Source organism: Papio anubis, chromosome 10 (genome assembly GCF_008728515.1).
Source record: "Papio anubis isolate 15944 chromosome 10, Panubis1.0, whole genome shotgun sequence".
Taxonomy (NCBI): Eukaryota; Metazoa; Chordata; class Mammalia; order Primates; family Cercopithecidae; genus Papio; species Papio anubis.
This window is the reverse complement of record NC_044985.1, coordinates 49,500,422-49,523,557: the sequence shown is the minus strand read 5'-3', so window position 1 is coordinate 49,523,557 and position 23,136 is coordinate 49,500,422. Positions and strand designations below refer to the sequence as shown.

The 23,136-nt window shown below is 40.1% G+C and overlaps 1 protein-coding gene across 2 annotated transcripts in view; it reads left to right on the top strand.

The window, feature by feature from the left end:
* The first annotated feature begins 725 nt into the window (after positions 1–725).
* The window catches only part of GALNT3 (polypeptide N-acetylgalactosaminyltransferase 3), an 82,745-nt gene continuing 60,334 nt past the window's right edge, over positions 726–23,136 (top strand). Inside the window, exon 1 of one of the 2 annotated variants that reach the window (XM_003907557.5) lies at positions 726–2,189. The gene's annotated coding sequence lies outside the window, so the exon portion shown is untranslated. Of the gene's footprint in view, positions 2,190–2,427; positions 2,509–23,136 lie in introns of those variants that run through there. The other variant, XM_017946612.2, reaches the window with a different exon arrangement.

Below are 23,136 nucleotides of genomic sequence, written 5' to 3'. Positions count from 1 at the left end.
GTTTCTTCTGTTCTTTTTATACTCCTCATCCAGCATTTTGGTCCTGTTTGTTGGCTCTCTCTTTTTATAGGTCTGCCCTATCTTCTCTTTTCAGTTGTTATTTGACGTTACTAGTCTTGCTGTCGATGCGTCTCAGTCTTTGGATTCCAGATTGCTATTTTATATCCATCTGCTCTGTCCTGATTGTCAGTGAAAAGTGTTGCTCTTCGTTTGGTGGGACATCAAAACTCTCACAATCTTTGACTCCTGCTTCATTCAGAGATGGGTGGTGTGTGAAAAAGGATACAGGTTTCTTGGTTATACATTTAGGATACCTTACAAATTTTCCCAAGACTGACATTAACCACCAGTTAGGGATAAACGACAAAGTGGCACAACGAAGAAGAAGAAGAAGGAGAAGGAGAATTTGAGTAGTTAGTATTTTCAGTTCTGGACCTGGACCTAAGGAAAAACACTACCAAGTTAGTATATCAATACACACAAGTAACTCCTGAACTATTTTTTGTTTGTTTTTCGAGGGAAAGGGAGCTTGGCAACTGCTTGTAGGTACTGATACTAAAATGTTGCAAATAGATGAAGGTTCCTTGGTGCTTGCAAAATAAGCACAACATGTAAAACAAGCATAGAAATACCTAGTTTACTAATGTCTTAAACCTAACTCATAGGTGTCATAGTATAAAATAGTACTATGGATGCTAAAACCAATGTCTCAGACTAGTCAAGTACTAAAGATACACTTGTTGATACTACACTAACCTGTATTTTAAACCTTATTTTTAGGTCACGCGTAGCACTAATAAAACAGTAAATAAGCACCATAAGAGCATGTCAAAATGTAGGAGGAAGACCACAACTAAACTTCATAGTAAAACCTGCCACCATATGATTAAACATGCCACCAAAGAGTTTTTAGCTAGTTTTCGATTTATATCCCTACATATCTTTGGGATGGAGCCAAAGAAATGAGTTCACGGAAAGGTATAAAGGTCATTTTAAGTCCTGGTTTTGGGAGTGTCAATGTTTGTTACAGCAGCAGAAGGAAGGCTGAAACAGAAAGTTGTGTCATAAACGGAACAAACACTGTTTAACAATTTTTTTTTTGTCTTAAAAACAGCAAACCCCACCATCTTCCTGGAGTCTGCGTTGTCCCCTTCCAGAATAGATGTGGAGTTTTTAAACGAACCTACAATAGAAGCAAGCCTCCAGGAAATCCCAATCTTTTTCCAAACAGGAACAGCAAGGGTTCTCTCTGTCGTGGCTGTTTTTCCCTCTGGGAATTGGTTTGCCTTCTGAGAGCATCCCAGGGAGGGGAGGTGCGCCCCAAATTGGCGAGGCTCTGCCAAATACCAAAGGCTCTTCTTTGGGAGGAGACTCCTCCTTTGGACGTGAGGCGCCCCTACCAGAGCGCCCGCGTACAGAAACGGAAACCACTAGCTGCGCTGAAGTGAGTCAAGTGATGAAATCAAGACTACACGGGAAGGAAGCTCACGAAACCTAACTGGTGACAGAAGCTGCTGAACCCTGCCCGAGGAAACCACATGAGCCAGCAGTTGCTGCCCTCCCGAAGTGGTCCTCGGAGGCAGCGCACCCCTTCATTTTGGCGAACCAAGGAGGAAGGGAGGAAGCGTGTGGGGGAAATCTAGAACTTCTGTTTCCCCAAGGACCCAGCAGACTGCTCTGGCTACAAGGTGATCACTGCCACCAGGTCAGTGCAGGATTCCTTCAATGTAGACGGGCCGGAAGCCACAACTTGCGCGGAGCAGCAGCCTCGCCGACCGCGCAGAGAGAAGCCGCGCAACAGCCAGGCTTGGCCCGGACGGCGCCCCCACCCCGCGCGCGCGGTCAACGGTTCTCACCTGGAGCGCTCAGGTAGTGCTGGGGCGGGGCGGGAGGCTGGCGCGCAGGCGCGGGAGCGGGGCCTCGCCTCTGCCGACGTCGCAGACCGGAGCTCACCTGGGAGACTCCAAGAGGAAGCCGAGCCGCGGTTCTGCCTCTCCAGGCAACGCGGGAGGCCCAGCGGGAAGGCAGGAGGCGGCGGCGGAGGAGGAGCTCTACTTAGCCGCAACTGTAGCGACAGCAACCGGAGTCGCAGCGGCAGCCACCTGCACCTGGAGCCCAGCCCACGTCCAGCGCCCGCCCGGCCGCCGCTTCCCGCCGCCCTGCCCTGCCCTGCCCAGCCCACCCGTCAGGTAAGCCGGCGACAGGCGGAGGGAGATGCGGTACCCCTGGGCTGCGTTAGAGCAGGCGGGAGGACAGCCGCGGGGGTTCACGTGTTGGGGACAGGGCTACGGTCCAGGTGGCCGGTTGGAGTCGGTCTCGAGAGCAGTGTTTCGGTTGCCCCTGGAGAGACCCCGAAAGGGGCTCCCCGGGCCAAGGGGCAGGTGGCGCCCCGGGGGGAGCCCAGTCACACCCTCTCGCCCACGGTGCCCCGCCGGTCCTTATGGGGCGGCCCCAGAGGAGCTGGACCGAGATCAAAGACCTAGTGGCCCCGGACTTGCCCCTGGGAAGGTCGCAGCGTGGGGACCCTGAGAGGGAGGGCCCGGCGGGAGGCGGGCGCGCTTCCACTGCGGCTAACAGGTTGCCTGTCTCCTCCAGCCTCTCTGCCCGAGAGGGCATCCCGCGACGGCGAAGGGCATGGCTTTGCCAGGCAACTTTCCCAGCCGGGGACCCCAAACGTTCTAGGCAGCAAACCGTGGCCGCCGAGCCATTTAAATGGTTTCCGAGTGGTTTGGAAAGGGCTCTGTGGCCGGGACGCAGACACCCCTCTCTCTCTGTTTCGACTCTGCACTTTTCCGGGTGCGCTCTCCAAGCCAGAGTTGGGCCCACTTTCCTGTCCAATGGAGAAGAGTTCTTTTCTTCCGTGGCGGGAGGAAATCCAACTGCCACGCACCAACCACACACCATCTCTTTAGAGGACCTGTTGACTTAAGGACCTGTATATCGCGGTTATGGTTTGCCTGTGGCATATGACTCAAAGGTTCAAAAAAAAATTGTTTCAGGATCCTGCCACGTCTAAGCTTGGGTGTGCCAGGCCCAAATTCCTTTCCCTGCCTAATTAGGCTTTTCTGAAGCCTAAGAATTGAGGGTGAAACTGGCGCTTACCTTAGACTTTTATTTCCTTCTCTTTCCAACACATCAAAGAAACTATTTCTGTTTTAAGAATCCCATCGAGTTACCAATATTTCCGATTCTGAAAACGTTATTAAGTTAACATAACTTGCTAGAGAAGTTACAGTACATAATGGAGACATTTACACTCAAATTCTATAGCTAAAAAATATTAAAGTGACAGCATTTTAATTAGAAAAATCTCTGCTTGTGGGAAAATCTGTTGCTTCTTTTATTGTATATATTTTTTCTTTGAGTTTGTGGCTAAAATCCATGAGGTTAAAGTCACACCCTGCCATCAGATTTTTTTAAGTTTAACTTTTAATATTTGAAGTCTAGCGCATGTTAAACTTTCCGAGCAGTTTGTACCGAGAATCTTTCTTTATGTATTGCTTTAGCCAATATTTTTACAGAGGAGTTTCTAATAATAATAACAATTCCACTAGATTTGTTTTGTTCTATCTCTGCATATTTTAAAAATATATTTTAAGTTGCACGTTTATCTTAAAATGCCTTATGCAACATATAGTGGGTTTTTTCTTCTTCTTTTTAAGATTAGATGGAAAGCTAAAAAGCCAACCACAGCATAACAGGACGTAATTATTAATTCAACCAGGAATTTTCTACATTTCTTGAAAGACTGTCACCTGATCTCTTAATCTCGTCTCCATACAGAGAAATAAATGTGCTAAATACTGTTTAAATATTAGATATAGGAGTTGTTCCCTGAATTTTGAATATTAATCTTCATTACTTACTGGGCAGATGTTATCAGACTGTCTTTCCTCTTAACCTCTAGTGAGAAATGTAACATGTTTTCATTAGCCAGAGTAACGGTGTGACTTAATCTATCTGTTAAATAGGAAAAATAATACTTTCCTAGATTAAGATAACAGAGCCTTAAAAACAATCAGGAATATCTTCCAGCCCTAGCCTTCTCGGGATCCCTTTCTCACTTTGGAGATTCACTAGTGAAACCATTCATTTGTGAAAAATTGAAGGCGAGAGAGGTATTCTAACTTCATTTCACCCAGAGATGGCATGATCATTCCAGTGGCTTGACTCATGACTCCTGTATCTTACTTTTCACCACCCACATCCTCACTTATCATAAGATGTTTATCTTTTTTCTTTCATATACTTTGTAAGGCCTTTGTAATTACAGAATAGTCTATTGCTTTTACTTCGGCTCTGATTTACCCTCATTTCTACTTTTTCCAAATGATGCCTGACTTCATGGAGACTACCCAGTGAAGGCATCATGCTCCTCTCATTGTGAAATAGCATGCATATTGACGATGCTATGTCAATTGAGATTTTTTGTTCCTTCTTGGTATTTCCAAGCCACAGTTAATTTTTTAAGTCAATGTGGATAACATTATTTAGTCTTCTGATCTTTTTATTATATTGGCTTAAAATATATTTTATGAGGCAGCTACCCAGTGCCTTTCATCCGTTTGCAACACTCCAGATTTTTGGTTTCAAGCACACATCCTTAACACTGTTTCTTTAAACTTTTTTTTCTTTTACTGCAATCCTCAATAACTAATTTATTCTCTGCCTCAACTCCATAAACTCCAGTGTGAGTGTATATAAATGAAACAAGTTTTATTAATATAAAACAGTGCTTAACCTTACAACTTGGACGTTCTTTATTATTTTATTTTTAAAAATATTGGTTTAAACACATTAGACCTCTTTATAACCACGAATGTGCTGGAGCCTACAATGTGAAAATAGCACTATTCTGTTGAATTTTTGTTTTTTTAAAGGCTGATTTTTCTACCAGCTTTCTTTTTCTCTGTGTCATACATGCACATGCACACACACATACACACACACATACACACAGGCACATCCCCACTCACATGAAAGAAAATAAATTATTTCTTAAAAACTGTACTGTAAACCCTAATTAAACATGTATTGTAGGGCTTGAGGCTCCAGGACCTTGGTGCTAGATTAAGCCTTTAAAATCTTAAGAACGTATGAAGCCTTGTTCATTATACATATTTTGTGTTGAATGGGTTCTCATCATGCTGTAGTGTATTTGGGAACAGGAAAAACTAGAAATATTTTTTTCTGAGGGGATTTTGATGGTAAGAATTAAGTGAAATTTTGAGGGAGAAACATTCTGTCCAGCTCTATTCTGAACTCTTAAAGTTTTATGACTGAGTTAGAGTCCTGGGTGGAGTCTAAAAAATTTATTAGAGAAAACATAGCCAGTTTATTATTTGGTTTATATTCTGTTAATATTTAATACTTTTCTCTTTTACTATGAAACAAGTATAAGAGACAAATTATAGGAATTATACTTCCCCTCTCCACCAAAAGACTACATTGGGAGATTAAAATAGATCCCTAAATGATTTGTAGGAATGTAGTCTTGGAAGCTCTGATTGGATAATTAAGCCTTCTGTAGACACTTTCAATTTTAACCTGCCTTTACATTCTTGGTGAGTGAAGTATTTCTCCTAAGGAAAATATTATCATATTTAGGATTTTGGAAACGATCAGTGCCAGAATCATCTTCACATGTATTCAGTTCTCTAGTCCATCAAGTGTAAAAATACATTTGGAATGATGGATACTTTATGGATATAAAATACTATTGAATAGGAAGGTATTTTCAATTACCTGTTCAATTATGCATCTAGTTAGTATCAAAATAATTCATACTATGTAATTTGGGTAAAATTTAACACAACTCATGTACACTCAGGGGGAAAACTGAATTCAAATCAATTCCAGCAGTGGCAGGAGACGAAAGTACATTCACTTATTGAAAAGCAAAGACAAGTAGGACTCTGAATTCTAGGTCATTAGAGACTGCTGACAATTATATGACATTTCCTTGGGTCATTCTCAGAGTTGGGCTCTTATTTTTGGCACTGAATAGAGAATATTCCCCCAAGTAAACCTTTTCCCTATAATTGTTTCAGTTTCAAACTATCCAAACTAATTTTCTTTTCTATATGATTGTCTCTTGGACATCTTTAACATTTCTTCATCACCAGAGATTATATATGTTCAAACCAGAACCTTCATCTCATCAAAAAACAAACAAATGAACAAACAACCTGCTCACTTTCTGTATTCTATCTATAGATAGCAGTACATTGTACCATTTCTTATCTGTAATTCCAAAATCAGCCTCTGAAAACAAAGCAAAACAAAATTTAACTCATTTGTTAGCAAAACCTGAACTCAATTGGGGCAAAGCCTGAGTGAACTGTCAGGAGGCTATTGTGATTGTGTATCCAACTTAGTGGATTATGTCCAGCTGCAGAAATAGTGCTGTTTGATTACATAATACTGCCCCAGGCCCTGCTGGGGTACACTCTTACATTGGGTATGGAAACCATATCACCTTTCTAATATCCAAAAAAAATCTGCTTTTTTAATGAGACAAAGTCTCACTATGTTGCCCAGGCTGATCTTGAACTCCTGGGCTCAAGTGATCCTTCCATGTCAGCCTTCCAAGTAGCTGAGACTACAGGCTGTCAAATCCTGAATTTTGAAACACATTTTGCTGCAGGGATTTGGGGGAGTGAATCATAGATGTGTACCACCATCCAGGTGCCATACCAAAAATCCAGAGGTAATTTTAAACTCTTTTTCTTAGCCTCTACAACTGCTATGGTCTGAATGTTTGTGTTTTCCAAAATTCATATGTTGAAATCAAATCCAGTGTATTGGTATTAGGAGTAGGGTCTTCGGGAGGTGATTAGGTCATGAGGGCCTTGGCCCCTTTTGTTTTTATGAAAGATAATGTTCTTATAAAAGAGGACTGAGAAAGCTTGTTAGCCTTTTGCCCTTCCTCCATGTGAAGTGACATAGGAGGCCATCTATGAGGGATGTGCCCTCGCCAGAAATTGAATCTGCGAGCAGCTTGATCTTGGACTTCCCAGCTTTCAGGCTGTGAGTGGTATATTTGTGTTGTTTAAATTACCCAGTCTAAGGTATTTTGTTATAGCATGAACTAAGACAACAACCATTAGAACACTGAATCCACTTAGCATTTACACCTTTCTCCAAGCCATAAATTCTTCTTTTACTTCTACTGCTCTAGTTAAGGGTCTTAACATCTCTTAACTAGGGTATCATAGCTGCTTCCTACCTGGTATCTCAGCAGATAGTGTTGTCATCCTTAAGTCCATCATCTGGAGGATGAGGATGATCTTTTTAGAAATGTAAATTCTCCCTGTCACTTAAAATCCTTCAACAATTTTCTGTTGCTTACAGGATATCCCTTAAAATGGTCCCATGGGACCTGACACTTGCTTAACTCTGGATTGATACTCCATAAGCTGAAATTTTATTTCCCAGCAATAGACTTCTTGTTTTTTTTTGTGTGTGTGTGTGTGTGCGCTTTTCTTTTGCACTTCTCACTGCAGAGAGTGTCTTTCCTTCTACCTTTACCTCTATCTATAGCTCTTAATGACTCTTAAGACTGAAGAAGGTCTTGCCTCATTTGGGAAACTGTGTCCCCTCACCCACGTCTCCACATATACCTGAGCAGTGTGAGGTGTCCTGTGTATACTTCTTTTATTTGCTTGACATGATATAAATATACTCTGCTTTTGCTCTTGTCTGTCACACACACACACACACACACACACACACACACACACACACACCTTTTGGATTATTTGCAAAACATGCAAAATTTCCCTTTCCATTAAGACTTTTGTGGAATAAAAATTTTGGAGTAGCAGTGTCACAGAGAGGGGAGAGGCATCAGCAGGCAGTATAAGTCAATCCGCTTTTTTTTTTTTTTGAGACGAAGTCTCGCTCTGTTGCCCAGGCTGGAATGCAGTGGCATGATCTCGGCTCACTGCAAGCTCCACCTCCTGGGTTCAGGCCATTCTTCTGCCTCAATCTCCCAAGTAGCTGAGACTACAGGCGCCCGCCACCACACCCGGCTAATTTTTTTGTATTTTTAGTAGAAACGGGGTTTCACCATGTTAGCCAGGATGGTCTTGATCTCCTGACCTCATGAATTGCCTGCTTCGGCCTCCCAAAGTGTTGGGATTATAGGCGTGAGCCACCGCGCCCAACCCAATCTGCCTTTTTAATGGGAAGTAACCAAAGAAACTGGGGAGTAGCGAACTTGTTTCACTGACTTAATTAGTCTTTAATTTGGTTTGCTGTTACTTCCATCTCATTACTTTGAATTCTATTTTATTTTGGGGCCTTTTGGTTCTGTTCCAAGATCTGGGGGTTTTATCATTTAAAAGTGAAAAGTTAACTTTGTAATTGAAATGTCTTGCAGCTTTTGCTTATACATATTCCACAATTGAGTATATTATTATTGTTGAGGAGCTTAAAGGGAGCAGCCTTTACTTAAAAAATATAATTGAGTTAGACTAGACTGAAACCCTCTCCCAAACAAAGAAAAATAAAAATGAGGCAAAAGATTTCTTGGAATTAGCAGTCCTCCTTTCATCTCTTCCTAGCTAGTCCTATGCCAAGTTCTGTCAGTTTTACTTTCTAAATGTTTCTCAAATCCATCTACTTTTATTCATTCCTATCTCTATCATCATCTCTTGCCTGGACTTTTGCCATGGCCTCCCTGTTTGTCTATCTGAGCTAATTCTGGCTTCTTGCTTCTTGGTTCCTCACCTTGCACCCAGAGTGATCTTTTTAAAATATGTGGTTATGTTATATCCTGCATAAAGCCCTTCATGGCCCTTAAGATAAGGCAAACTCCTTAACATGCCCAAAGGCCTGGCATGATTTGGCTCCCATCAAACACATAGCACACTCATCATTGTTCCAGCTCCACCACTCTTTTTATATTGCTATGTTCCTTTTGCCTCTAGGTCTTTGCAAGTGGTCTTCGCTGCCTGGAAGGCTCTTCCTCCCCTTTTGGCCTAACTACTTAACGTGCAGTCTTCAAATTCCAGTTTGAGCTCCCACTTTTTCATCCCTAACTGTAACTTGGAATTTTTCAACAATCTCACCACATCCTTCCCCCTAACTATGGGTTAGAGGGAAGACTGTAGCCTAAAGAAATAAAGTCCTATTTAGTACCTGAGAACATTAACTTATAAAAACAAAAGTTTCCCCACAAAGGAGGCAGACATTAATATATGGCCCATATTTTTAAAAATAGATTTTAGTTATTAATGCCTTTATATTTTTATCAAGTAATAATAGTTTGTATTTATTCTCATAATAAGTATTGGTCCTTATTTACTATTGAACACTTACATGGCAGGCATATTTTAAGCAATTTACATGAGTTTACTTATTTAATCTTCAAAGCAACCCTATGAGGTGCATGCTATTTTCCTCCCTATTTTAAAGATAGGAAAATTGAGAGATTAAGTAGTTTGCCTCTATTTACAAGGTTAGTGAAAGATTAGAGCCAAGACTCAAGTCCAAGCAATACAATTCCAAATCCTGCACAGTTCGCCTTCTATTTCCATGAATTCTGTGTCTATAGATTCAAACAACCTTAGATTGAAAATATTCAGGAAAAAAGTAATACAGCAATAAAAAATAATATAAAAAAGCACAGTATAACAACTATTTACGCAATATTTACATTGAATTAGGCATTATAAGTAATCTAGAGATGATTTAATGTAATTGGGATGATGTGCTTAGGTTAAATCCAAATACTACATCATTTTATAAAAGCGACTTAAACATCTGCAGATGCTGGTATCCACAGGGGTTATGGAACCAATCTCCTGCAGATACCAGGACATGACTGTACATTTGTCCTACTTACATGTAAATAAAATAAAATAGGGTTATTAAAAGACTTCCAACAACAATAAAAATCCAGTCAACTCTGCCCCTCCTTTCTCATCTCCCCAGTCCTGTTGCCTAAAAGCAACTACTTTCATTTATTTAAATGTTTCTTCCAGCACTTACCTTTTCAAATAATATACTTATACTGCTGTTTCTTAATGTATCAATATTTGGCAATATCTACTGACTTCCCATTATGGTAGATAAATATTTAGATCTTTCATACACAGCCACCTCTACTCTCCCTCCTTGACCTCCCAATATAATTCTCACATTGTTTTGTTTGCATTTTAGTATTTATTTAGTGTGATTACATAGATATTGTTTACTACTGAGTCAAGCAAGCATATTACGAGTAGGATTCTTTACTTGTAGAATTTTTTTTTTTTAATCCTAGGAGTAATAATGAACTCATTTAAGAAAACACTTGGCTTAGTGTTTCCATATGTCAGTTAGAGTGCAATTTCTGTGTACTCTAACATCTTTTCAGCTTGGTTTTACATGTAGTCTAACGTAACAGATTTATTGGTCCCTTACTGGAGCAATCTGTGCTCTTGTCCCCGTTTTGACTGTTGCTCTCTAGGCCTGTTCCATGGTGGTTGTTTGGAATTTCTTTTTGTTGACATCTCTGATAGAGCCTCTATTCCTTAGGTACTAAGACTTTTGTTTTTTATTCACACCCTCATTTGGATGAAACACATATCCACCACTAGCTTCCTGAAAAATGGTGCATGGAATTAAGAAATGTGAGATATTGCATGCCTAAAACTCTTTATTCTACCTTTACACATTTTCCTTTCTGTTTTATTTAATTCTTAAACACGTGTTAGTAGTTGCAGTTGTTTGTGAACTCCAGTTGTTTGAAGTTCGCAATTTTCAAAAGTTAGGAAGGGTATATGATAAGTCTTCCTTTCACTGTTGTCCTCTGACACCAGTTTTCTTCTCCAGAGGTAACCAATGCTATTTTTTAAAAATATAAAAACAATACATATGTATTTTCCTTCTTTTTAAAATACAAATCTTGCTTTTTTTTGTTCCCATTTAACTACATTGTGGGGATCATTTCATATCAGGATATAAATTAGCTTTGCTTTTTATTTTGCATAATATTTAATCATATTACTCCATCATAATTTATCTCTTTCCCTATTGGTAGAGTTCTAGGTTGTTTCAACCCTTTGTTATTAGAACAGTGCTTTAATGTGCAAGTTACAGGTGTGCCATTTCACTAGTGCATTAGCATATCTATGGGATTTCTAGAAGTCATCCTCACATCTGATTTATGCTTTGATAGAGACTAGAGTAGTAAGCAGCCCTGCAAGTTTGATAATTCTAAGTCAAATGAGATAAGAAGAAAGGGGGAAAAACATCTGATAGTAAATACTTAATGGCAGAGTGGGCTTATTTCTAGAGGACAATTAATAAAGCAGACAGGGTTTCTAATAGAAATTATTGTTTTCTTTGAGCTTTTTGAACATGACCTTTGTTTTTTCAGATGTGACCCATCATTTTGAACTGGATAAAACTTATTTCTATTATGACCTCAGTCTCCTTCTTGTACTCTACCCTCTATCATTGCCTCCGTTAGTTTCACTGGCCTCTGGTCTCATATTTTTGAGTTCTAGGTCTACCACTGAAGATAATGCAGAAGAGAAAGCACTCCATTAGCTAGCACCTTTCTTTTTTGGGATGGGATCTTGATGTGTTTCCTAGGCTGGTCTTGATCTCGGGGGCTCAAGCAATCCTCTTGCCTCAGCCTCCCGAGTAGCTGGGATTACAAGCATCTAGCTAGCTAGCACCTTTCAACAAGTCCAGAACACATCTTTTTTTTTTTTTGAGACGGAGTCTCGCTTTGTCGCCCTTGCTGGAGTGCAATGGGGCGATCTCGGCTCACTGCAAGCTCCGCCTCCCAGGTTCACACCATTCTCCTGCCTCAGCCTCCGAGTAGCTGGGACTACAGGCGCGCACCACGACGCCCGTCTAATTTTTTGTATTTTTAGTAGAGACGGGGTTTCACCGTGTTAGCCAGGATGGTCTCGATCTCCTGACCTCATGATCCACCTGCCTCGGCCTCCCAAAGTGCTGGGATTACAGGCGTGAGCCACCGCGCCCGGCCCAGAACACATCTTTAACACCCATCACAACTTAACAACCTCCGTAGCCTCCACATTGACTCATTTGCTGAGTTCAGCTAACTCTACTTCCAAAATCTGTTTCCAAGCTTCCATGCCCCTTATATTTATCTCTTGCCTGGATTGCTTTTAAGGGTATCCTAAATGCCTTTAGCCTCCTATCAGGTTTTTCTGCCTCCCCAAAAACTCCATGTTTAGCGCAACTTCAAGGATAATCATTCTAAATTTCAGTTCTCATTAGGTCATCACCTTGCTTAAAACTCATCAGGGCCTCTCCCTTTGCCTAAATAATTAAGTATGAATCCCGTGGAATTAAGCACCCCACCCTCCCTTATTTGGAACTTGGCATTCAGTGTGTGTTTAGTAGGCCTCACTGTATACGGTAATTGACTATGCATGGTTCTGGGTAAAATTACCCTACTTGAGGCCATCTGTTGATAGAAGAATTAAAGTTTAGGCTGAGACTGGTTTATTTCCAACCCAAATTTTATATTAAAGGAATTTTTCTTGTACCTTAACCATGAAGAGTGGATAATGCAGGAATTTCAGATGGTAGTTGGAGAAGTGGAAGGATATTGTTTGCTTCAAATTAGGCACATATATAGCGTAATCTTATAGGTAGACACAGATTTTATGTATAATAAAAAATGATGTTATGGAAGACTTGAAAAGAATTCTGTTTTACATCTGGGGAGGTGGCAGCTAATGGGGAAGCGGTAAATATGGGGAGACTTATAAATATTGAGATTGAAGTCTTTTAGAATTTCTACAGCAGGGGTTAGCAAACTATAGTTCTTAGATCAAATTTGACGCACTACCTGTTTTTGAAAACAAGTTTAATTGGAATGCAGCTATGCTCATTCATCTACAAACTGTCTTTTTTGTACTACAACGGAATTGAATAGTTGCAGTAGAGACAATATGGCCAGCAAAGCAAAAAATATGTCTGTTATCTAGTCCTTTACAAAAAGTTTGTTGACACTTTTTCTATAGGGTAATGGAAGCTGAGAGGTGGAGGAGGAGTCTCTATCACTTCAGCATTGGTAAACCTGTAGAAAGTTAAATGCAAAATGATAACAATTGAGCAAGCAATCTTCTTTATTCCTTCACTCCCTACTCCTTAATATTCTTGGGGCCTCAAAGGAAGAATGAATGGAGAGAAATTGCCTACTGCTTGTATGTGTTTGGACTCCTTCAGAATAGGAATGTTTGGTTGAATTAATTGAATGCAATCTATCCATCCTCCAAACACATGCCGTAAAAAGGCCCAGTACTTCTTTCACTAAAGTATTAAGTAGTACATTAGTGAAGGGATTCCCTTTTTCCATGAAAAAAATCTGTGGCTGCTCTCCTTTGTAGACCATTGAAATTGGCTCTCTGATTTCACTGGAGATGATGAAATTCCATGGCAGCAAAAGCCAAGTGGCAGTAAGCCCTTATCCACCAAATAGATATACATCCACAAGTATATACATATTATCCACCAAGTATGTACATCTCCCACAATGAAAAGCTGGGACGTAGAGGTATCAGAAAACATTGGCTTGCAGATGTTTTTGAGAGCTGAGATACTGTCTTTGGTATATGCCTAGTGGTAGCTAATGAATGATTTACGTAAGTAGTACTATAGCATCCCTTCACTATATAATAGGAAAAGCTCTAGCTCTGGTAGCAAAAAAGTTAACTTTAGTTGCTACAATCAAGAGTCACAGTATCTTACTCAGTTTTCAGGCCTAAGTCAATTCACACTCCCAGAGCTTTTCCCCAAAGGGAACTGTAGCCATTTACCAGAGAGTATGCTTTGGGGAAAAGGAAATAACCAGACCTTTCATACTAATTCCTAGGGGGGCCCAAAAGTGTTGTGGCCAGCTGTTCAAAGTGGAGACTTACAGTGCTCAGGTAACACATGGAGTCTTAGTTCCAGCTGTACTCATAGTGGGTCCAGGGGGTCAGCAGATCTAGCCTGTGCTTATTTCCCCAGTTCTTTAGTGAATAATTGGAGTAGACACACTGGGTAACTGGCAGAATCTCCATATTGACTCTCTAAACCAAGCTTGTTTAACCTGTGGCCCATGGGCCACATGCCACCCTGGATGGCTTTGAATGTGGCCTAATACAAATTTGTAAACTTTCTTAAAACATTATGAGATTTTTTTTGTAATTCTTGTTTTTTTTTCCCCCTCCAGCTCATCAGCTATTGTGTTAGTGTGTTTTATGTGTGGCCCAAGACAATCCTTCTTCTAATGTGGCCCAGGGAAACCAAAAGATTGGACACCCCTGCTAACCCATAGAGGGAGGACCATGTGATAGGAGAGCTAAGTAGAAGACTTTAGAATTTCCCTTTTCTTCAAAGATAGTAAATCAAAAGTAATAACATATCCCTGAGGAAACTGTCAAGATTGATGTCACTATCAAAGATTTAAAATAAGACTTGTGATATCTATCACATCCCCATTTAGCTCACTTATTTTGCCTAGGCAGAAGTTAAATGGATCTTAGAGAATGGCTGTAGACTACCCTCAACTTAATTATTGGGTGACTCCAAATGTAGTTGCTGACCCAGATGTAATATCCTTATCAAACCACATAGCCCCTGGCATTTGGTATGTAGCTATTGACTTAGTTAGTATCTTTTTCTGCCAATTTACAAGGACCACCGAAAACAATTTGTTTTTATCTAGCAGGGCCAACAATATGGCTTCACAGTCTTGCCTCAGGGCTAGATCAATTCTTAATCTTAGTCATCGTAATATTTCACAAGACATCACACTGATCCACTGCATTGATGATATTATGCTGATTGTCTCTGATGAGAAGAAAGTAGCAAATACTTTAGATATCCTTGTAGAGCATATAAGAATCAGAGGGTGACAAATCAGCCCCAGAGAAATTCAGCAAAATTTCTGGGCATTCAGTAGCCACTATGCTCGATAGACTTTTTTTTTTTTTTTCTTTTTTGAGAGGGAGTCTCATTCTGTTGCCCAGGTTGGAATGCAGTGGTGGGATCTGGGGTCACTGCAACCTCCGCCTCCTGGGCTCAAGCAATCCTCTCACCTCAGCCTCTTGAGTAGCTGGGACCATAGGTGAGCACCACACCCAGCTAATTTTTGTGTTTTTTTGTAGAGATGCGGTTTTGCCATATTACCCAGACTGGTCTTGCACTCCTGGGCTCAAGCAATTTGCCTACCTCAGCCTCCCAAAGTGCTGTAATTACAGGCATGAGCCACTGCACCCAGCCTCAATAGTCATTTTGGAATTTAGGGGCAACATTTACAACATTTGAATATGCTACCTCAACCTGTTTACAGAGTAACTCATAAGGCTACCAGTTTTTAATGATGATCAAAGTAGAAGATGGCTCTGCAGCAAGCCCAGCAGTACAGGCTATGCTACCACTTCAGCTTTATGATCTAGCAAACTCAATGACTCTCTTAGTATCTGTGCCAAAGAGAAATGCTCTATGGAGCCTCTGGAAAGTGCCGATGGCAAAATCACAATGCAGACATCTAGGATTTTGAAATAAATATTTTCTTCAGATAACTGTTTACTTTTTGGTAAACAGCTTCTAACTTGCTACTAGGTAGATATTGAATGTATAATTATGGGTTACCATGTGGACCAAGTTTCCCATCATTAGGTAGAATCTGACCTATCGTGCCATAAGGTTGGCAATATACAACAGCAATATATCACTGAGTGGAAATAGTACATGAGACAGAACTAGAGCAGATCTGGATAGTACAAATAAGTTGTATGAACCAGGGACTCAGACTTCTTTGGTAGCAACTCTAATGGCATTGCCTTGTCCCCTTCAACTCATGCCTGTGGCTTCTTGGCGATTCCCTTAGTCCAGTTGTTAGAAGAAAAGAAAAAAAAAAAAGCACCTCAAATCTGATTTACAGATGAATCTGAATCTGAACAATACACTAGGACTACCCAAGATTAGACTGTATAGCACTACAGCTCTACCCATGAGTAACTGTGAATAATACTCGATAAGGGACATTCTTTCTGTAGGCAGAAATTTGAACAGTCAATATGGTTGTCCACTATGTTGGGAATGAGACATGCCTACAAATACAGATCTATATTGGTCGTCGATAGGTAGTCGTTAAGGGTGTGTATGGTCAGAGTTGGAAGGAACAGGATTGGAAGATTGGTGACAAGGTCATTAGTTTGAGGAAGAAGTATGTGAACGAATCTTTCAAAATGAAAAGACCTTGAAAAAATGTGTATCCCATCTGAGTGCCCACAAAAGCACATCCATTGCAGAGGAGGTTCTTAATAATCAAGTGGACAAAATGACACATTTTGCACATCAGTCAACCTCTCTCTCCAGCTGTCTCAGTGCTTGTTCAGTGGGCCCATAAACAGGGTCTTTGTGGCAGGACTGGAGCTGTGTATGCATGGGCTCAGCAACATGGCTTCCCCTTTCTAAAGTTGACTGGGATAGCACTGCTGCTGAGTTCCTAATCTGCAGAGACCAACATTGAGCCTCTACGGGGATCAGCCAGCCTCTGGGTGGCAGGTTCATTGTACTGGATTTCTTCCTTCATTAAGGGGGCAGAGACTTCTTCCCACTAGAAGAGACAAATATTCTAGATACGGATTTGCCCTTCCTTGACATCACCAACATCTGTGGACTCCTAGAATGCTTAAGGGCATGGTGAATACAGAGTAGTAGTTAGTGTAAGAAAGAAGCCATAGATACTCATTGTGACTTCGCAGCCAATTAGGTAAGTGAGGATTATCGTAGGTTTGCATATTTTTTTAAAAAATTTTTTCCATCAGCTTTCCCAGGTTCAATGCACATTTTTTCTTTGCTTCTTATATCTAGGTTTTTTTTTGTATATATTAACAATTTTATTCTCTCTCATTTTCATTTTAAAAAAAGTTAAATAGAAGCCGTTGGAGATCAACTTTACAAAATAGTAAAATATTAGGTAACAGAATATTTAGTGAGACTGTGATACAATTTAAGGAGTAACTTAGAGTCACAGCAGTGGCTACAATGGCTGTTAGGACTCTATGTCTCTCATTTTTGAGGCAATAGAACATCTTCACTTATAAAGAACGACAGTTAGACTTTGTTAGGTGAAATATAGAATTGCGTTGTTATTGTACAGGAGTTTAAGTGTGTGGAAGAGGGTGCATGTGGAAGCTGAGTAGTCAAAAGTTCAGACTTTGCTGCTTATCAGTTTATTGTCTCTTAGTTCCAAATTTACTGTATTAGCCTGCTCTGTAATAATGGAGCTGGGCCTTGTAAATATTTCTTTTTTGCTGGCTCGTTCAATGTTAAGCCTTGTCAGTAGAGGGCACTGGAGGGACACTGAAGTGGCTGAGGCTTCTTTTTCTGGTTTCTGTGATGCTCACTGGCTAAGCTCCTTTGGAGCATGGTTTTCCTCTACTGCTCACTCCCCAATATGATTTTCTCCAGTACTAGGTACCTGCAGAACACAGCTTTTTCTAGAGTTGGTGTCCCCCACACACTCCACTTTCTTTAGAGCTTGATTTGGGCAGCAGTGGTGTACCCTTGAGCCACAGACACCATGGACCTGCTCTGTCACCCAAGTCACTGCTCCCCAAACTCTCACCTCAGATCCACACATGCCAACTGGGAGACCACAAGACTGGGTGTCTAGGGAGCCGGCTGCCCACCGTTGTCCCAGGCAGCCAACCCAGAGCTGTTGTTGCCTGTGTGGCACATGAAAGTGCACTAAACTCCTGCAGGGGACAACCTCTGTGATTCCAGATTCCCTCAGCAGCCGGCAGTTTTCCTCAGCACTTAGCTAGTTCTAGGGTTCTGTCCCCAGCTGTGAACAGCCTCTTCTGGAACTTCAGGGGCAGATTTCTGATAAGTCCCATGAATGAAGTACTTCTGTGACTTTTCTAGCAGGTAGTCAAAACTAGGGCATCTCCATAGACATCTCTGGATCTCAGCCCTGGTGAGAGGAGAGCTCTTCCTTGAACACTTATTTCAGCCTTAGGGGGAATGGTTGCCCCTTATACTGTATTTACAACTCCTATATTCTTTAGAATTCTCCTTAACTCCCACTAGGCAATTTCCTGTTACTCCAAACCTCTTTTAATACTAGATTGTATTAAACTCTCTCTGTTCAAATTACTATGTGGTTTCTATCTCCTTACTAATCCAAAAGCCACCAACTATGTTTACAAGGTAAATAGATGGACAAATGTTTTGTTTTGTTTTGTTTTGTTTTGTTTTGTTTTCTTGAGACGGAGTCTCGCTGTGTCACCCAGGCTGGAGTGCTGTGGCACAATCTCGGCTCACTGCAAACTCCGCCTCCTGGGTTCACGCCATTCTCCTGCCTCAGCTTCCTGAGTAGCTGGGACTACAGGAACCCGCCACCACGCCCGGCTAATTTTTTGTATTTTTAGTAGAGACAGGGTTTCACCGTGTTAGCCAGGATGGTCTTGATCTCCTGACCTCGTGATCCTCCTGCCTCAGCCTCCCAAACTGCTGGGATTATAGGCGTGAGCCACCGCGCCCGGCTGATGGACAATGTTTTAAAATGCAGTGCCTCTGCCTGGGGGGGAGGGAATACCAGTTACATGAATAATCTCTGGATCCACCTAAATCACTCCTCAAAATTCCTCTACTCCGTAGTATGCCATAAGTAATCAATGCATATCTTTCATCCGTAATGTAAAAGTCATTCACAGGTGCAGATGTGGCATGAAAGAGCATGTGAGACCCTGAGTTTGTGATTCCCTTGGCAGGTAATGTAGTATCATAATTACTGGTTTGTGTCAAACTGTCGAGGTAGAGAGTTGACTATCTCACAAATCCATATTCTATCAGCAACCTTTCACATTCAGAGATGACGACAAGGGAGATGTCTAGGGGTAGCTGAGAAGTTGGATGTCTCACCCTGTCCTTGTCAGTATTGAAACCTGTGCCTCACAGTTGCTGATGGTTAACTCTGTCACTCAGCTTTTTGTCTCACAACCTGCAGATATCTTTGTTCAGAAAGCTGTTCTTAGTTTACAAAAATTGCACGTAGTTTAGTTATCCGCTGGTGGCGTTGTCCCTTTAGCTGAGATCTTTGAGGTGTGTCTACTGCTACCCGCTCTGAGACAGAATGTGGCTGTCTCCATGCAGTTTGATTTGCATCAGTGTTTGTCTCTTGTCATACATCCACATGCCACTTCCTGCTCAGAAGAAATGCTGCCAAGGGTGTAAACATGAACTTAAACATAATCAAAACTAACAAACTACAGCAGCAAAACACCATGAGATTTGATCCACCAATAAATGCAAGCAGAAATGACTTTCTGCCACTCCTCTGTTCCGTAACACTTTAACCAGTAGATGAGGGGCACATAATACAACTTCTACTCAAGCACTTGAAGGTTTGTTATCAGGGCAAGATCTTTAAATTTTGTTTTTCTTTGTTTTGTTTTGAATTCAGTTAGGAAATACAGATGATAGGTAATGTGTGGCAAAGATCCAGTGAGTTTTACAATAATTCACAATAGTGTACTTTTCTTAATCTATAATCTGTATTAGGATATTGGGATGTAATTTTGTGTTTTTTTCCTGCTTAGTGTGGTTACCCCTAACTCGTTACAGCATGCTTTAACTCAGTAGTAAGGAAGTTTTATATACCAAATTAGACATCATGGCAGTTAAATTCATCAGGAACCAGACTTTAAACCTCTGGAGTTGTAATGGTTTACTTTAAACCTCTGGAGTTGTAATGGTCACAAACATGGAAACAAGAAGTGAAAGGAAACACTATCTTATTTCATTAAATGTTACTTTCATGTAAAATTATAATGTTCTGCTTTCCACTACTTCAGAAAATTGCTTCAGTTGGAATTTTTAGGTTAAATGAACAACTAGTATTTCTGCAACCTATGCTTCTCCATCTAGAGGGACAATCATGATGGATATTACCTTGATATTTTCCCTTCTCAATTTGTGTTTAAACAAGATCCCCAGGTAATTCATAGTCACTTTAAAGTTTGAGAAGCTGTAGTCTAGCTAACTGGAAGCCACCACTTTTTAATTAGGTTATTTTAAATTTGTAAGATTTCAGATGGAAGCATATTTTTACCCCTGAGAATAATCCATTGATTTTAACACAGTGTCACAACCAGTTAAAATTGTGTGTATTGCTTTAGCTTTTCACTTTATGAATATTTTTATTAATGACTTTTTTAAATGTCTACATATATACCAGGATACAGATTAATACTTTTTAAAACCAGGTCTCTGAATTTGACTCTTAGAAATTCATAAGAATTTAGAATTTAGAAGATCTCTGAATTTTTTTTTTTTAATTTTTAAAAACTATTTTATGATTTTTGACTTCTCTTCCTCTATGAATCTGATCTTTGGTAATTAGCAAATAGCCGTATTGGACATAGCATTTAAAGGTTTTAGAAAGTGTACAAGAAGAACAAACCCTTTATCTGCTAATCATTTCTAATGTGCAAATATGACACGTTATATCCTGAGTTTGCTGTTGTGCTGGTTTTTTTCTTATCAATTCTCAAACTTCGGAGTCCAACTGGAAGTTGACTGTAGGAGAGATTTGTTTTGTTTCATGAGCTGTTTTTACATAGGTCTTCCAATTTGGCAGGTAGTACTGACAAGGAACATGGCATTATTCCCAGAAAAAGGAATTAAGAATCCTGGTTTCATTTTACTCATTCATTTATTGTGTGTCTTTTGGCTTATGTCTTTCATTGTTCAGGTATCAATTTTCCCATTTTTGTGATTGGAATAAGATATTTATAAAATGATTTTACAGAATCATAATTTGCAATAAAACCTCAGTGCCTCATGTATATCAGCGTAAGTCCCTGTGTCCTTTTGGAAAACTGTGGGTCATTCCTGCTTTGGATTTTATCATATATCTCCAAGTCTAAATAACTTCTATTCATTTACATCAAGAGTCTATTTTGAAACACTCATCTTTGGCATATTAGAAATTAGTAATGTGATTGCCTTTGGACAGATATAACCCTTATCAGATGCTAGTTTTGATTTGCCCAAATCTTGTGATCTAGACAAGTAATTCTTGCTTGTTAGAATTATCTGGAGAGCTTAAAGTAACAACAAAAGCAGAGTATATACCCTGCTCCCACACCGATTAAATCAGAGGTGAAGTCTAAGGCACTTTATTTTTTAAGAGCTTTCCACTAATGTATATCCAGAATTGAAGACAACTGATAGAGATGCTTAGTGTTGAGTGGCATTCAGCATTAATGGAAGCCTGATATTGCACATTAACAGCAAAGTACAGAAAAGTCATAATGGAAATCCCATCGATGTTGGAATCTTTAAGTGATCAGGGTTGATAAGAGAAGATTCAGAAATAGTCTGAAAAGATCAAAACATCATCTTCCTATTTCTAGGCTCTGCCTCTGTAAGGTTCTCAACTTCTTAATCTTCCATTTTAAGATCTACAACCTTATTTTCAATCTTTATTTCTGAAAAGGTGCTTTGAAAAGTTTTAAAATCATTTATTTGTAAAACATTACCCAATGATAGGAAGCTATTTATAGTTTTTATGGTTTTTCCTCAGTTTTTTTTTCTTATCCCTTCTATTTAGGATATTAGTTCTTGACTCTCAAACATTTTATTTTAGATAATTTCAGTTAAAAACTCAGGATTTTACATTGAACCTGAGTTTGAACACAGTTAGAAAAATGCTGGTTTTAAACTGAACTGGCATGGCCAAGCCACCTAATCTCTTTGACTCTCCATATCGGTCAGTAAAATTGGAATAACAAGGGCTAGATGCAGTAGCTCATGCCTGTAATCCCAGCACTTTGGGAGGCTGAGATAGGAGGATTGGGGAGGTCAAGATCAGTCTGCCTGGGCAACATAGCAAGATCTTATCTCTACAAAAAAAAAATAGTAATAATACTTCACAATATTGCTGAGACAGTGAGAACTTATGTATTAAATGTCATTTAATACCAGGGACCTAGTCAACATTTAACACAAGTTAAGAATTGTTTTTGTTGTTGTTTCTGATAAAATCTTGGTCCTCTTTCTTCCTTTTTCCAGTGAACAAATTTTTCTGGGTGCCTACCAACATTGTGGTAAGTGCCAGAAAAACAACCATGAATAGGATGCTATCCATGTCTTTCGTAAGCTTTCCTCGACGACTCTGTTAGAAGCATCCCAAACTAAAACCTACTGAGTGGGTCCTTACATAGATACACATGCACTCACAATGATAGGATTATTGTCCTTCTGATGAAGAATTCCTCTACTTTATGTTTTATTCCTAAAAAGAACTCTCTTCTATCTGCATCATTAATTCTATCCTTCTTTTCAATTCCCACCCTACCCACAGATATGATTTCTGACATAAAATGTTTTGGGAAAACTATCACTACTGTGGAAGAATCTAGTTCTGTCATATCCTCCTATTCTGTGCTTTCTCTGAACTCTTTTTTCCATGTTCTGTCAAAATATCTCAGGGAAACCAGCTCAATTCTTCTCAAATTCCTAATTTAGCCTACCTCTAGCTACAGAAAAATTGAGTATCACTAGATAGCCCTGGGGAAGGCTATCTATTTTTGCCTTTTTTTTTTTTTTTTTTTTTTTGGCGGGGCGGGGAGGGGTAGTCCTCTCAGGAACAGAAAGGAGGTGAACACAGGTTGATGAATGTCTACCTTTCATCAAGATACAGTTAGAGGGGATGAGGTTGTAGTTCATCAACTGGGAACCACTTTCCTGTGAGACCCCAACATTTTGCCCATTCTTACCTTCCTGGAACCCCATAGATGAGGTTACTGCCCTATTATTCTGGAAGTGCCCTGAATCCTAAGCCTTAGGATCTTGAAGGCATGACTACAACTACTCTCTCTGCCAAGGTTCTCTTCTCATTTTTCACTAAAGCCCATTAGACCAGGTCTAATGAAGTTCAGTTTTAAAGGTCAACCAACTGTTACACATTTAACATCTCTCAAGTGTGAGATAAGATTGTAAAATTACCTCCACTTGACATGGATAATTTATCTGTGTTTTCATTTGTGTTTTTTATTTTTTTGCCTGCCCCTCACTCTTCATAGGATTGGAAAAATTGGACTTTCTTTCCAGTCAGTCTCTTTTTTTCTACCCTTAAATGTAGGTATTTCTCTGTCC